A 17,686-nucleotide genomic window follows, 5' to 3' on the forward strand; every position below is an offset into this window, starting at 1 on the left:
CTCCTCAAGCAGGGTTTCACTTGCCTGACTACTTCCCTCATCTTCCTCTGTTGGGTTAGACTGATGCTCCTCTCCCTCTGTAATGATCCACCCTGCAGGCGTATTTTATTATTGTTACCGTTGGATGGGGTGGGGTGGGGGGGGGCGGCAGAGGAGGAGGGGGGGAGAGCGTTATTTACCACCTTGCCCTTTGTGCATCGAAAACCGTTTTTAGCCTTCCAGTTTTAAGTAATTCTACTAAGGTATGCTGGGTTTGTAGAATAATGCACCCTGACATTATTATTGGTTCGTTAACTCTGATGGCCCAAGCCGCACAGTCGAGGGCAGCAACGCACCTGGACACTCCTGCAGCTACAGGTTGCGGTTTATCTGAGTAATATGCCACGGTCTATGCCTGTCTCCATGTAATTGAATCACCACCGCGTTATAATGATGATTAATATGGTGGGTATAGACGTGAAAGAGCCTATTCTGGTCTGGTAGTCCCAGGGCTGGAGCACTTGTGAGAGTTTGTTTTAACTGCACACATGCAGTTTCTTGATCTAGGCCCAAGTTTACTGGCTCTTATGAGGGTTTCCACCCTTTGACCTGGTCAATATAGGTTACGCCACCTTGGCATATTAGGGAATAACATTTCTGCAGTAGTTGAATAGCCCTAGTACACGCCTGAACCCTTTCACGGTTCCCGGCCTGCAGATTGATTGAATTGCTTCCTTACTATCCTCGTGCATTTGTCTCTTCCCTTATGATATTATGTATCCCAGATATGTTACTTTGCTCCTTCCTTCTCCGACGTCTACTGGTTCCAAAATCCCTGACAATATTCGATGACATATGCTCCGGCTGTTATTGAATCCCTGTGGTACTCTGGCCCATTTGTATTATTATCCCTTTACCGTGAAGGCAAATTTTCCTTGGGACTCTTTGTCTCAGGGGATGGTCCAAGTTCCATTCACTATACCAGCACGGTGAATATCTTATGTTCTGGATCCAAGCCATTAAAAACTGTCTCCGGACTTGCCACTATTGGCTGTTCTCCGGAAGTCACCTTATTCAGGGCGGTATAATCGATAGTCAGTCGGTAAGACCTGTTGGGTATCTTTATCAGCCACACAGGTGAGTTAATGCAGGCTATTACATGTTTCAATACACTTTGCTCCTCTAATTCCTGCACTATCTGAAGACTGCGACCTCAGCTTCGGGTGTTAATTGGAACTGTCGGTGAGCTTTGTGTTCAGATCCAGGAATTTTGATGGATGATATCTCTGCGAATCCACAATCTTGTTTGCATTGTGCCCACAGAGTCGGGTATAATTGGGACACGCTACCCCATACAGCCTTTGTTTCCCACTCGGGTTGGATTATGGTTGTTCCTACCACTCGTTGCTCCTGGTGTCCCGGGTGTTCGAACTTAATTCAGTTTTCGTGCTTATCCCCCAAAATTATCCGGTTATGCTGAGGATCTATCAGTACCCCTATCTCCCTTCTATGTATCGATGCCCAATATGTTGTCTTCTGTATTCTGACAGCACCAAAACTGAGCAGGTAGCATTACCCCTGTACTTCTAACAACACCATCTCACTTAGGGTTGCTTTCTGATAACCCCCACCCTCTATTTGTAAGTTGACGGTCCTATGGCTCAGGGGCAAATCTAAGTTGGTTATTGGGTGTTCTCGGGTTGGGGCAGTGGTGGCAGTGGTACCAGTGGTGCTGGTACCTGTCTGAGCATGTCCATCAGATCTTCCCTGGTTAATGGTGTTCCCTTCTTTGCCTGTTGGTGGCCTCGCCTTCCTGCGCCTCCCCCATTACTCCAATCTTTGGCCAAATGTCCAAGTTTACCACAATTTTGACATCTCCCTTTAGAATTTCCGTAATCTCTGCTTTTCTGCGGGCAATCCCGACTGAAGTTGCCTTCCTGATTGCAGTTTAAACATATCAGGTGAGCTGCGCGGGAGTGCATCTCTTCCTCTTTTGTCTCGGCTTCTACTGCTGCAGCTGCTATTTTTGCTCTTTTATCCCTTTGTTTTAACTTTAACTCCTCTGCATGTTCTGCCCATTCCAAAGTTTCATCATAATCATCTCCAATGTTAAATACTCACTGAATTATCTTTTGATGTGCGTTTGATATTCTATACTTAAACATTTTCAAGAATGCTGCATCATTTCTGTTGCGGTCATCAGCCCCAGAGTGGTTTTTGTATTCATTCCACTTTCGTTCCCCATACTCCCCAACCCTTTTCCCTGCCTTTTGAGTCAAAATATTCCACTCCAAACTTTTGTCAGAATTCTGTATTTCTACTATTTTGCTTTAGCGGTTGGTTACTTATTCAATAGAATTTGTTTCCTGTGGGCTGAGGGGCACCCCCTGTTTGGTAATGTGGGCTGCTCAACATCGGCTGGAGCGAATGGTGGTGGTGCGTATCGGTGTCACTGATAAATAGCCATTATCATGTGCCAGGGCCCCTCTACTCTGCAGTCATTATCCCTGCCTGATTGACTGTTAGGTTGGGGTTGTAGACTACACTTACCCACCGTGGGGTACACCGTAGGGATAGTGCACTGCACTATCCGTCTGGTCCTGTCTTTATCTCTTCCAGCTTATTTATCTTGGCTTCTAACTCTTGAATTTGTTTTGTTTGAGTATCTATCTGTCCTCTGTAGCAGGCAAGTATTATTGCATAGGCTTTCTTCGTTTTATTTTTATTCTGACTATCCCACCATGTCATCTGTCTGTCGGGTGAGTCTTCTTTCTTTTATTAAGAAATCCAAACTAATAATGTCCAGTATAAATAAACCAGCTGTCAATGGAATGGGTTAACTCCACCACAGGTTTGTAAGAAGGTCTTACGTCATTACGTGACCTCGGGTATTCATCTGAAAATATTTCCCCAAGTCTTTGTGCTTTCAAAACGTGATAAGAAATTAGGAATCCGTTAAAATAGCAGAAATTATTAGTAAAGTTGTCATAATAAAACCTTCTCAGCGGGAAAGGCAGCATTTTAGATTAAACTCCAATTTCTCTACACATCCAATTCAAATACTTGCCAACGAGTTTTTGATTGATTTAAAGCGAGACCACACATTTTTAATAGCTATTCTGTTTACAGAAATCCAATTTCCACGCAATCTATATACATTCCAGCAGTTTGATTTTTTTACGATCCCGTTCACTGAGCAAATCTTATGTTTTATTTCTCTCGGCACAAAATCTAAACTTCGGTGCCGGTCCATCTTTTTTAAGAATTCTGTAACTCCCAGTTTTTTCTTTCTGTGCTGAGTTCGCCTAGCTTACTACTTTTCCCCCTTTTGAATCCGAACTAATCATTTTTTGATGACCTTACTCCAGTCCATAGTTAAACATCGTTATTTCTCTTTCTCAGCACAAAGCTTTGTCGGGTTTAACTCGTAAGTTTTTATATTTAAACCAATATCTTTTTCACAGCCAATTTAAATCTCGTTTCTTCAAATGAGGTTTTGTAATTTGATGATCTTCCTCCAGTCCATTTTCCTCAACATCTTTGTTTCTCTTTCAAGCTGCTGCAGCTTTCAAGTTCGCATTTGTATCTTTTGGTAAAAACAAACTCCTTTGTAAATTCAATTTGCTTTTCCAACATTTTTCTTTTCTTTTATTAATTTTCAATTTATTTCAGCGAGCATTTTATCCCACTGCCCAGTTTTCCTAGGATCCTGGGGTCCCACCCCACTTTTTAGCTTGAATTCCTTCATGCTTGCACTACGCACGATCAATACCAGCTTCACTGTGTTATTACCATGTCACGCTTCAGGTAATACGCTGTATATTTCCTCTAACGATCGCTGGGGTACACTCTCCCTTTAGTTGTATTCCTTCTTTTTCAGGCAATACACCTATCCCACCCTTGGTTTTCAGCCTTCTGTGGTGCGTTATAACTTGTCCTGCAGCTTACCCCTTCTAATTCTTTATACAGATTACCTCCTTCCCGTCAATGCTACAGTCATGTTGCTCCTTTCAGAGTACAACACTGCATATCTGGTGCAATACAAGTTCCTCCCTTCTTAATCAGATATCTTGGATATTCCTCATACTGTTTATGGATCGGACTTAACTCAGTCTTCCACCCTTGCAAACGATTCTACCATATACACCGTCCAAGGTTTCGTTTCATTTCCATTTTTCCTTAGCAAAGGCAAGACCAATCCCACTGGTCTAATATCTTCACTTCTTTCTCCTTCCCGAGGGGACAAAATCCCCATTCCTATTGGCTGCATCACATCAAAGCCTATGACTTTATTCCCCTAAACCATTTTCTCAGTTGTCCTTCATGAATAAACAAAGGGATTTGATTACTCTCTCTCTTGTCTAGTCCCTTCTGTACCACATTCATGATAAATGTCACAGAGACTACACATGATACCTCCAATAAGGTACATCGTGTTCCCATTCACTTTCTATATCTATTCTGTTTACTCCTGCTAACCTTGCTGTGCCTCCTATTCTGAGCTATCCTGTCAGCTCTCACTTTCCTTGCGATTTAAACTGATTCTCCTTGTATTCCCCATCTTCCTCACCCCTTGGTTCCTGTTTTCTATTCTTTACTAACACATCCTTTACTAATTCTCTTCCAATTTTGTCTATTAACTGTGAATATCTCCCTTCGCATAATCTAGTTGATAGATTCAAGCTCATGTTTAAATCTTCTGATTTCAATTAACAATTTAAAAACACACATTGTTATATAATACATTTCCTGATTCAGTTCCTTCTCGTCCATTAAAATGTGGGTTATTTTACTGGATCGGACAGGTCAAGTTATTTTTGTGAGGTGGGATGTCATTTTATTTAAGTCCCACATATGATGATCACTATCAGCGTTTGTACGTGGCAAACCAATAGTTAACATTACTGATCAACAGACGACATGTCTTACTTTAAAATAACCTGCCGTCATTACCGTGTTAGTTTGTATTGAAGTATTTTATAATGTTCTTGAATTACATATTGTCCTGGAGTGATACTAACTCTTTAAGTGAACACTATTAATTTAGTGTTTGGGGTCAGGATGTGTCCCAACCCACGTGGTTCAGGGGAGTCTTCCTGGTCTCTCAATCTTCCCAAGGAGCACGCTTTATGGTTCTTTCTCTATTGCCACCAAAATTATACTTTTGAGGGTCTCTGCCTCGGTTTATCACGGATTCCAAAACTAACCCTTTTGAGGTCCTCTGCTTCCTCCTGGAGATCGCCTCTCACTTGGATCCATGTTTTGTTATGGAGCCTGTGAGGTCTGGCCTCCTTATCTCCCACCTTCAGCGTGTAGCTGATCTGTACACAGCCATGGCCACCTTGTCCAGACAGAGACAGGCTGACTTTTTTACCTTTTAGCCTCTCTACCAGATTTCTTTGTTCAGTACTTAGTGGAGGCCTTGAAACTGACGACCATTCTAGCTGTAATGAAATCCTAATTTGATCAGCATTCTCGCTACTGTTAATTCTCATGCCTCTGACAGGTAGCAGTGTGTTTAACTCTATCCTGATTATTTCAAAGTCGGTTTCTCAATGGAGAATGTGTCACGACCTTGATGCTTTAAAAAGTTCTCCTACTCTCCTGTGCCACATTAGCCATTTCATGTTGTGCTGTTGTCGATAACTGAACATGCCTGAAACTCGTTCACACACACACGCAGCGGTATCCCAATATCATGCCACATGTGACATCTGATCCAAGCCATTTGAGGTGATCTTATCAAAAGATCGTGGGGTGTCTGAAGCTCTTTTCTCATCTCCCTCTGCACGGTCCCGATGTCTCGGGTCGTGGCCAGGCGATCAAATTCAGTTTTCTTATTGTTCAGTATAGGCAATGACACAAACATCTCAGAGAAATCTTAGAAATTTCCTACACTTCCCTGACTTGAACAAGAATTTACATTAACACCAGATTGCACCCAGGTGATTTATGACAATTCGCCCAGGAACAATGAGTTCAGAGAAATTTCTATTTGGAGGTGTAACTTTCCTGTTTTCCTCTTATATCCTCACTCATTTCCTCTCATTATATTTTATACAGTGTTCACCATTTCATTCATGAGCCCGGAGGAGCTTTACTGTCTAATACAATATTGTCATACTGTCTGTAAACATCGATCAAACATTCCCACTTGGTTCAAGTTTTGACCCAGTTTCTTTGTTAAATTTTATTTAGCCAAACCTCTTCTTGGACCTTTTATTCTCCAAAATATGCCAGAGAGCAATTCAGTCGACAACAAGAAGGATGTTAGTTACCTTGAGCATAACAGTCGCCCCAAAAACTTATTTCTGAATACATAGTTTGGACAGAACCACAGAGACAGGACCTTTTCAAAAATAAAACTTAATTATCTCAATTTTCAGCTAAATTTTTCTTCCCATGTATTTGACCAGCGACGCGTAGCAATATATATATATATATATATATATATATAAATCAGTTTTAATTTCGCAAACAAATTATGCCCAGACTTTGTCATTTTACAAAGAAGACAAAAGTAACAATTGCGTTTGGATGCAGGTCATTTATCTTCCCCTTCGAGCAGTGTGACTTGGACAATAGGATTACATCGGATATACGGCACAGAAACAGGCCATTCGGCCCAACCAGTCCATTCCGGCCTTTATGCTCCACTCGAGCCTCCTCCCTTCTTTCCTCATCTAACTATATCCACATAAGCCTCGATTCCATTCTCCCTCATATACTTGTCTAGCCTCCCCTTAAATGCATCGATACTATTCGCTTCAACCACTCCCTGTGGCAGCGAGTTCCACATTCTCACCACTCTCCGGGTAGAGGTTTCTTCTGAATTTCCTATTTGATTTCTTGGTGACTATCTTATGTTGATGGCCTCTAATTATGCTGGTCCCCACAAGTGGAAACACTGTGTCTACTCTTTCAAAACCTTTCATCATTTTAAAGATATTAGGTCACCCCTCAGCCTTTTTTTTCAAGAGAAAAGAGACCCAGCCTGTCCATCCTTTCCCAATAGATATAAGATCGCCTTTCTGGTATCATCCTTGTAAATCTTCTCTGCACCCTCTCCAGTGCCTCCATATCCTTTTTATAATATAGTGACCAGAATTGCACACACAAAGTCCAACCAAGTTTCGATACAAGTTTAGCATAACTTCACCACTTTTCCATTATATAACAATTCAATTCAATAACAATCAATCCCAATAATTTAACTCATAACTTTAAATTCTTAAGTCCAACTTTGTCAGCATGCTGCGACATTCGATGTCTGCAGATAACTGGAGATCATTTTGTTTTAACTGCTGGATCTTTTGCTATGCCATCAACCTCTTATCCAACTGGAACTGGCATTGCCTAAAATCGTCGTCTTTGGTTAAGGCATAGTCTAGAGACACAAGTCTGCATTTTCTTCAACATACATCAACAATGTTGGAAGCACTGGTCTTTCTGTGACAAGCACAAACCACTAGTCTTTGAACTCTTCTTATTCTAACATAATATTTCTAATCTAAACATTCTATGATGAAAATGTCCTCGGCCAGTTGGTTGCAAACACCAACTGCTGCTCAGTGAAATCTCTCTCGAATGATAACAACCACATTTTCCCCGATATGGAGTGAACTAAACATGAAGCTGAAGCTGAATTAACCGAGTTCACTATGCCAACACCCCTCTCATCTTCCATTCAATTCAACTGAAAGGAAAACGCCAGATTGTATCAGTCGGGATTTGAAAGATATTTATAACAGATGCTAGATATTCTTAGAGTTAGCAGTATTCTCTATTCTGTCTATTCGAGGAGTTTGATAACAGACTTTCTCCTGTGAATGTAGAGCTGGAATATTGGGCTTGGATGTATTTACTTGTTCATCTTGTTGACTCGAAACCGTTGGCAATTATTTCATGTGATCTGTATTTTCTTAAATACATTTCCTGAGTGGATTCAAATTTAAATTGAACCCAGGTTTGCAGGCGTGATGCTCTATTCACACATCGAAGGTGAGAGAGATGCTGTGGGACACACACTAAGTCCAGTATCTGAAACTGATTCACAGACTGGGTTTAGTGTTCAGTGATCCCAGGCATGTTACCGACACCTTCCTACAATACCAAGGCTAGGAGAGGCACTCTGGAAGTTAAGGGGAATTGGCATTTGTCCACGAGAGTAACCGAAGGTATGAGAACTGAAATAATCCAGAGTTAGAAAGGAGAAAAGGCCCCAAAATGGTGCAGTCAATAACAGGACATCAATTAGTCTCCTCTTATATTGGAACGTTAAATGTAGACACACTCTGTTCTTGAAATATCAAAATATTATATTCCAGCCCAGTTATAGGGTTATTATCATCAGAAACAAACTTCAACTGTCGGAATGGACACGATTCAGTCGGGATGTGAATAACAGCTGTAATGATAGCAGAATCCAACCCCTGCAGTCACTTATGAACTTGCTGGTGTCTCAGCAGGTGGGATGACCGAGTGAATCGCTTCCCACACTCCGAGCAGGTGAACGGCCTCTTCCCAGTGTGAACTCGCTGGTATTTCACCAGGCTGGATGACACAGTGAATCCCTTCCCACACTCAGAGCAGGTGAACGGCCTCTCATCAGGAAGGCAAATGGAATGTTGTATAAGGGGAATGGAGTATAAAAGTAGAGAAGTCTTGCTACAACTGTACAGGGTGTTTGTGAGATGCTTTTGAGGAATAGACAAAATATCTAAGCATTGATAAATGCATCATCTAATATCTCTAACTGAGCTATCCTGCTGTAACTATGTCAGTATTTGTGTCAGCTATGACTCAGTGGGTAACACACTTGCCTCTGGGTCACAGGATTGTGGGTTGATGTCGCACTCCAGAGACATGAACACAAAATTCTCGGCTGATGCTCCAGTGCAGTGCTGAGGGACTGCTGTACTGTCGGAGGTGCTGTCTTTTGGATAAGATGTTAAACCGAGGCCCCGTCTGCTCCCTCAGGTGGACGTAAAAGGTCCCATTGCACTATTTCAAGCAGAACAGGGGAGTTACCCCCGATGTCCTGGCCAATATTTTCCCTCAACATCAGTAAAGCAGATGATCTGGTCATTATCACATTGTAAATTGGTTGCTGCGTTTCCTACATTACGATAGTGACGACACTTCAAAAAGAACTTAATTGACTGTAAAGTGCTTTGGGGCATCTGGTGGTGGTGAAAGGTGCGAAATACATGCAAGTGTTTTTATTTTCTATGTGTCTTTTATTAGTCCCCCTTCTCCCATTGTGCCTCCTTTTGTCTGCTGTCACTTCTCCACCTCCTCTTCCCCACCCAACTTTACAGTTCATTTCTAGTGTCTATGGTCTCTCTCTCTCTCTCCTTTCCCTCTCTCTATCGCTCCCTATAAGCTGTCCATCTCCATATCTCCCAGTTCTGATCAAATGCTCTCCCTGACCCATCACCATTTCTCCTTCCTTTATAGACAACAACTTTCATTTATATAGCGCCTGTAAGAACATAAGAGTTATGAGCAGGAGTAGGCCACAAGGCCCCTCGAGCCTGCTCCACCATTCAATAACATCATGGCTGATCATCAACCTCAACTCCACTTTCCCGCCCGATCTGCATATCCCTCTCAGAGGGTTGTAAATCTGTGGAATTCTCTGCCCCAGAGAGCTGCAGAGGCTGGGTCATTGAATATATTTAAGGTGGAGATAGACAGATTTTTGAACAATAAGGGAGAAAAGTGTTACGGGGAGCGGGCAGGGAAGTGGAGCTGAGTCCATGATCAGATGAGCCATGATCTTATGGAATGGCGTAGCAGGCTCGAGGGGCCAAATGGCCTACTCCTGCTCCTATTTCTTATGTTCTTCGGGTCTTAAAGGAGGAGGGTGAGGTTTAGGGAGGGAATTCTGGAGCTTAGGGCCTAGGCAGCTGAAGGCATGGCCACCAATGGTGGTGTGATTAAAACCAGAAATGTGCAGGACGCCAGAGATCCTGGAGGGTTGTAGGGCTGGAGGAGTTTACAGAGATAGAGAGGGGCGAGGGCACGGAGAGATTTGAAAATAGGATGAGAATTTTTAAATTGAGCTTCGTGCCCAGTCATCATTTCTCCTTCCTTTACAGACGCTCCCTGACCACTCTCCATTTCTCCTTCCTTTACAGACGCTCCCTGACCACTCTCCATTTCTGCTACATTTTTTGAAATATTTGAAGAGTTTAATAAATCTTTAAAGGTAACAGGACAGGTTAACAAAGCTGTTAATAAAGCATAAATGATCCTGGGCTTTGTAAATCGAGGTACAGAGTATTAAAGCCGGGAAGTTATGCTAAAGCTATATAAAACACTAGCTCGACCCCAGCTGGAGGATTGGGTCCAATTCTCGGCACACTTCAGGAAGGACACAAAGGCTTTGGAGAGGGGACAGAAGAGATTTACTGGAATGGTGCCAGGGATGAGGAACTTCATTTATGTGGAGACTGGAGAAGCTGGGATTGTTCTCCTTGGAGCAGAAAATGTTAAGACGAAATTTGACAGAGGTGTTAAAAATCATGAAGATGAGATAGAATAAATAGAGAAACTGTTTCTAACACTGATAACCAGAGGGCACAGATTTGAGGCGATTGGCAAAAACAGAGGTCACATGAGGAAAACCATTTTCACACAAGGAGTGGTTAGGATTTGGAATGCACTGCCTCACGGAGCGGTGGAGACAGAGTCAATAGTAGCCTTCAAAAGTGAATTGGACAAAGACTTGAAGCAGAATGATATTGCAGGGATTTGGGGAAAGAGCGGGGGAAGCGGGATAACCGGATTGCTCCCCGAAAGTATCGGCGCAGTCGATGGGCCGAATGGCCCCCTTCTGTGCTGCAATATTCTGTGATTCTAGAATTCTTTGCAGATGTTCCCTGCTCAGTCACCATTGCTCCTTCATTTACAGACGCTCCCTGGTCCATTACTATTTCTCGTTGATTTATAGACGCTCCCTGAGAGTTTGACGCAGACACAGCGCATGCACTGACCGTTCCTTCGGGCTGGAGCGGACCCAGGACCCGGCAGGCAGGGGGAGAATGTTCCCCGGTTTATAACCCCCCTCCCCCCCGGTGTGCGGAGACTGTTCCCCGGTTTATACCCCCTCCCCGGTGTGGGGAGAATGTTCCCCGGTTTATATCCCCCCCCGGTGTGGGGAGAATGTTCCCCGGTTTATATCCCCCCCCAGGTGTGGGGAGAATATTCCCCGGTTTATATCCCCCCCACGGTGTGGGGAGAACGTTACCCGATTTAAATCCACCCCCCCGGTGTGGGGAGAATGTTCCCCAGTTTATATCCCCCCCCGGTGTGGGGAGAATGTTCCCCGGTTTATATCCCCCCTCCACCCGGTGTGGGGAGAATGTTCCCCGGTTTATATCCCCCCCCCGCGGTGTGGGCAGAATGTTCCCCGGTTTATATCCCCCCCGGTGTGCGGAGAATGTTCCCCGGTTTATATCCGGGCCCGGGGCTGCACTCGGTGTTGTTGTCCCCAGCGTTTCTTTAACCCGCTCCCTGGAGCTCGCTCACCTCCTGCGTCAGCGTCTGCCACCGCCGCCTGCACATGCTCAGCTCGGGTGATTGACGGCAGCTCCCCTCCAATAGGAAGAGCGGGGCGGGGCTGGAGGACCGAATGTGCAGTTGGTCCTCCAACCAATTGGAGTGTGTGAGGGGCAGTGCTTCCGTCAGGCTGCAACTGGTGGGGTGCAGCAAGGATCAGTGCTGGGGCCTCAGCTATTTACAATCTATATTAATGACCGAGATAAAGGGACCGAGTGTTATATTTGCTGACGATACAAAGCTAGGTGAGACAGTAAGCTGTGAGCAGAACACAAAAGTGCAAAGATATATAGATAGACGATGTGAATGGGCAGTAAGGTGGCAGATTGAGTATAATGTCGGGAAATGTGAGGTTATTCAATTTGGTCGGAAGAATAGAAAAACAGAATATCTTTTAAATGGTGAGAAACTTTAAATGTTGGTGTTGAGAGAGATTTGGGTGTCCTTGTGCAAGAAACACAAAAAGCGAGCATGCAGGATCAGCAAGCAGTAAGGGGGTGGAGTACAAGAGTAAGGATCTATTGCTGCAATTGTACAGGGCCATGGTGAGACCACACCTGGAGTACTGGGCAGTTTCGGTCTCCTTATCTCAGGAAAGATATACTTGCCTTGGAGATGGTGCAATGGAGGTTCACAAGATTGATTCCTGGGATGAGAGAGCTGTCTTACGATGAGAGATTGTGTAGAATGAACCTATACTCTCTGGAGTTTAGACGAATGAGAGGGGATCGCATTGAAACATACCAGATTCTGAAGGGTATTGACAGGGTAGATGCTGAGAGCTCGATTACCCCGGGCTGGAGTGATTGAACTCGGGGGCTCAAGATAAGGGGGAGGCCATTTAAGACAGAGATGAGAAATTTCTTCACTCAGAGGGTTGTGAATCTTTGGAATTCTCTGCCCCAGAGGGCTGTGGATGCTCAGTCTATTCAAGGCTGAGATAGATAGATTTTTGGTCTCTCGGGGAATCAAGGGATATGGAGATCAGGTGGGAAAGTGGAGTTGAGGGCGATGATCTTATTGAATGGCGGAGCAGACTCGAGGGGGCAATATGACCTACTCCTGCTCCTATCTCTGATATTCTAATATTGACATCTAAGGGGCTCTAGATTTATTAGTCCCACCCTTTATCTTAAGGGAACACACGTGCTCTGAACCCTCGCTATCTCCTCCTTGAATGCGTCCCACTGCTCTGACACTAATTTACCTCCATGTCGCTGTTTCCAGTCCACTTTGGTTAAATCACATCTCTCCGAAGTAACATTAGCTTAACCCCAATTGAGAACTTTTATTCCTGGTCCATCTTTGTCCTTTTCCATCACTGCCCTAAATCTAACTGAATTTTGACCACCAGCACCAAAATGCTCTCCCACTGATACCCCTTCCACCTGCCCAAGCTTCATTCATTAAACCTAAGTTCAGAGCCACCCCCTCTCTTGTTGGGCTTGCTACGTAATGGCTAAAAAAGTTCTCCTGGATGCATTTTAAGAATTCTGCTCCTTCTATATCTTTCAAACTAATTCTATCCCAGTTAACATTTGGGTAGTTGAAATCCCCGACTATTACTGCCCGATTATTTTTGCACGTATCAGAAATGTGCCGACATATTTGCTCTTCTATCTCCCTCTGACTGTTTGGGGGTCTATAGTACATCCCCAGCAGTGTGATTGCCCCTTTTTTGTTCTTCATTTCTCCCATGTGGCCTCATTTGAACATATCATCCCTCTCAAAAGCTGGAATTGTTTCTTTAATCAACACTGCGACGCGCCCGCCTCTTTTTTTATCCCCGTCTCTATCTCGTCTTAAAACCCTGTAACCAGGAATGTTGAGCTGCCATTCCTGCAGTTCTTTTAGCCGTGTTTCACTAATAGTTACAATATCATACCCCCACATGTCTGTCTGTGCCCTCAGCTTATCTGCCTTAATCCCTAGACTCCTTGCATTGATATTGAAGTATTTCTAGATTGATTCCTGGGATGAGAGGGCTGTCTTATGATGAGAGTTTGTGTAGAATGGGTCTCTGCTCTCTGGAGTTTAGACGAATGAGAGGTGATCTCATTGTAACACACTGGCACTGGCATTTAGTACTGCCAAACTCCCTTATTGTCTATTTTCTAGCCTTTGTTTCCTCTGCCTTCCAAACACTAGCAAAACCCGCAGTGAGGATATTGTCTGGTCCTGTTGAGGTGCAACCTGTCCGGCTTGTACTGGTCCCCCCTCCCCCAGAAACACTCCCAATGCCTCAGGAATCTAAAGCCCTCCCTCCTGCACCAAACTCCAGCCATGCATTCATCTGCTCTATCCTCTTATTTCTGTACTCACCAGCACGGGGCACCGGGAGTAATCCGGACATTACTACCTTTGAGGTCCTGTTTTTTAATCTCTTTCCTAGCTCCCTAAAACCTGCCTGCAGGATCTCATCCCTCTTTCTACCTATGTCATTGGTCCCGATATGGACCACAACCTCTGGATGTTCATCCTCCCCCCTCAACAATGTCCTGCAGCCGCTCAGTGACATCCTTGACCCTGGCACCAGGGAGGAAACATACCATCCTGGAATCATGTCTGTGCCTGCAGAAGCGCTTGTTTGTTCCCCTAACTATCAAATCCACTCCCACTATTGCTCTTCCACTCTTCTTCCTCCCCGCCCTGTGCAGCTGAGCCACCCACGGTGTCGTGGACATGGCTCTGGCTGCACTCCCCAGAGAAACCAGCGCCCTCATCAGTATCCAGAACTGAAAACCTGTTAGCGAGCGAGATGCACTCAGGGGACTCCTGTACTACTCTTGCCCCATAACGCTGAACATTTTTTCAACTCATGTTTATCTCTTTTGAAAGTTACAAGTGAATCTGCTTCCACCACCCGAACAGGCTGTGCGTTCCAGGCCAGAACATCTCGCTGCTTCATTAGTCCCCTCATGTAGCATCTGGTTCTTTTGCCAATCACATTAAATCTGTGCCTCTGGTTACTGAAATTTCGGACACTGAAAATTGTTTCTCCATATTAAGAGGATTGGCGTGCTGGAGGAGCTTACAGAGGTAGGGAGGGGTGAGGCCTTGGAGGGATTTGAACAAAGGGATGAGAATTTTAAAGCCTGAAGCCACCAGCCGTCTCTCCCAGTGCAGAATGTGACTCACTGCTAACAGAAAGGATTTTTGTTTACTTACAAAAGATGCATAATGAAGGGAAATCAATCTCTGTATCTTTAACTAACAGCGACATGAGGGAAATGAATGACCTTTAAACACCTGGTTCACTTGGCACTGAAGTGTCTGAAACTCATAATAGGAACTCCAGGGAAACAAAATATTGACAAATGTTAAACTGTTTTGCTGACAAAATAAATCTCGATTTAACTTTAAAAGATAAATTGTTTAACAGGGGTTCACACAGACTCACCTGATAGGCCGACTCAGGATCCTCCCCTCAAGCACCGCGATTGGTTGCAGAACACGCTGCTCCCTGGGCCCTCCGGCCTCTGACCTCTCTTCCTGTTGGTTCCCAAGGCAATCAATCACCACTCGCCAACATTACACTGACAGATTAAGTTGAGGGGCTCGGAGGAAGAAATAAAATGGGGCCGTGAATCTGAGTTAAGAAATAAAATTAGAGAAGCATACTTAAATTTATAAACAAAACTATTTAAAGTCAAATCAAATGAATTGTTGCATTTAATACATCCTTCGGAAACAAGTGATGTGTGGGCTGTGCAGAGTGTCTTTGCCCGGTTACACAGCGTGTCCCTGGCTCCCCGCTCCAAGTACACATGTTTCAGCTCACATGCAACTGACTGGATAAACCTCGCCCGTCTACACCCCCATCACACAATAGCAGCATTTGATGTTTAGTTATGCTCAACCTTTATAAACACTGGTTAGGCCTCAGCTGACACATTGTGCTCAATTCTGGGCACCACACTTTCAGAAGGGTATCTGCACCTTAGAGAGGGACAGAAGAGATTTACTCGAATGGTACGAACGAGGAGGGACTTCAATTATGTGGAGATATTGGATAAACTGTGGTAATTCTCCTTGGAGCAGAAAAGGTTAAGAGGAGATTTGATAGAGTGTTCAAAATCATGAACGGTTTTGATGGACTAAATGAGGAGAAACACTTTCCAGTGGCAGAAGGGTCGGTAACCAGAGGACACAGAGTTCAGGTGATTGGCAAAAGAAGCAGCGGCGACATGAGGAATCATTGTATAAGCAGCGAGTTGTTGCAATCTGGAATGCACTGCCTGATAGGGCGGTGGAAGCAGATTCAATAGTGGCTTTCAAAAGTGAATTGGATAAATACTAAAGGGACAATATTTGCAGAGCTATGGGGAAAGAGCAGGGGAGTGAAACTAACTGGCTAGCTCGACCAAAGAGCCAGCACAGGCAAGATGGACCGAATGGTCTCCTGCGCTTTCATTCTTTGAAAATGGCAGATGATCTTATCCAGAATGCTGTGACCACATAATCCCCAGAAAACCAAGACCACCTATTTCCACCTGTGGAATATCGGCCATCTCCATCCCTGCCTCAGCTCACCCTCTGCTGAAACCCTCGTCCATTCCTCGGTTAACTCTAGACTTGACTATTCCAACACACTCCTGGCTGGCTTCTCACATCCTACCCCACGTAATCTTCACTTCATCCAAAACTCGGCTGCCCGTGTCCTAACTCGCACAAAGTCTCGTTCACCCATCACCTCCTGTGCTCGGTGACCTACATTGGGTCCCGGTTGAGCTCATCCTTGTTCACAAATAGCTCCATGGCCTCGCCACACGCTTTCTCTGTAATCTCCTTCAGCTCAACAACCCCCGAGATGTCTGTGCTCCTCTCATTCTGCCCTCCTGAGCATCCCTGATTATAATCGCTCAAGCATTGGTGGCCTCATCTTCTGTTGTCGAGACCCCAAGCTCTGGAACATCCTCCAGAAACCTCTGTGAATCCTCCCTGAAAGCACTGACTCTGGCTTTGTCCAGTTCTACACTCACTGGTTCCCCTCCCCTGAAGGTACTGACTCTGGCTGGGTTCAGTTCTACACTCACTGGTTCCCCTCCCCTGAAGGTACTGACTCTGGCTGGGTTCAGCTCTACACTCACTGGTTCCCCTCCCCTGAAAGCACTGACTCTGGCTTTGTTCAGTTCTACACTCACTGGTTCCCCTCCCCTGAAGGTACTGACTCTGGCTGGGTTCAGTTCTACACCCACTGGTTCCCCTCCCCTGAAGGTATTGACTCTGGCTGGGTTCAGGTCTACACTCACTGATTCCCCTTCCCTGAAGGTACTGACTCTGGCTGGGTTCAGTTCGACATTCACCAGTTTCTCTCCAATATGTGACCCATGTGCCCAAACTCCAAGTATGAACCTCGACAGTGAGTGTCGACTGGCTAGAATGAGCCATTTATCCCTACTCTCTGTTTTCTGTCAGTTAGCCAATCCTCCATCCATGCTAATATATTACCCCCAACCCCGTGAAATGTTATCCCCTCCCTGTTCCCCCCCTTAAAGGTACTGACTCTGGCTGGGTTCAGTTCTACACGCGCTGGTTCCCCTCCCCTTAAGGTACTGACTCTGGGTGTCTGTGCTCTCGTCACCTCTTTATTCACTCTGACCATCCCTATATCTCTGTAATATCTCCCTGTTTTGGTGATAGGCTCTCCATGACCACTCACTCCCTGACTCTCACCATTTCAGGGAATCATACGGCACAGAATGAGGCCATTCGTCCCATCGAGCCTGTCCGACTCACTGAAAGACCCACTCCCTGCACCTGCCCCAAAACACCATAAAATGTTCCCTTTGACCATTGCTGGTTTTGAAAGTTATTATTGATGTCCCAGAATTGAGGCCAACCCTCAATATCTGAGTCTAACTAGTGAGTGATAAAGTTTGACCAGAACTTGCTTGTTGTACTCTATACTGCTATTAATGCTGGAACAGATTGATCAGCGGACCCTGCCCCTCACAGCTTTGTGTTCACCTGCAAATTGCACCATTTGCTTTAGAATGCCTCCCAATTTCCCTCCTTCCCAAATCCCAGCTGGCTGCCGGTGACCCCGCTGACCCCGGGCCTGTCACCGCAGGTCAAGCCCGGGGTCAGCCTCTGGGCTGTGATTGGCCCTGGGCCCTACACCAGGTGTTTATGACGCTCA

The sequence above is a fragment of the Pristiophorus japonicus genome, chromosome 23 (genome assembly GCF_044704955.1).
Source record: "Pristiophorus japonicus isolate sPriJap1 chromosome 23, sPriJap1.hap1, whole genome shotgun sequence".
NCBI lineage: Eukaryota > Metazoa > Chordata > Chondrichthyes > Pristiophoridae > Pristiophorus > Pristiophorus japonicus.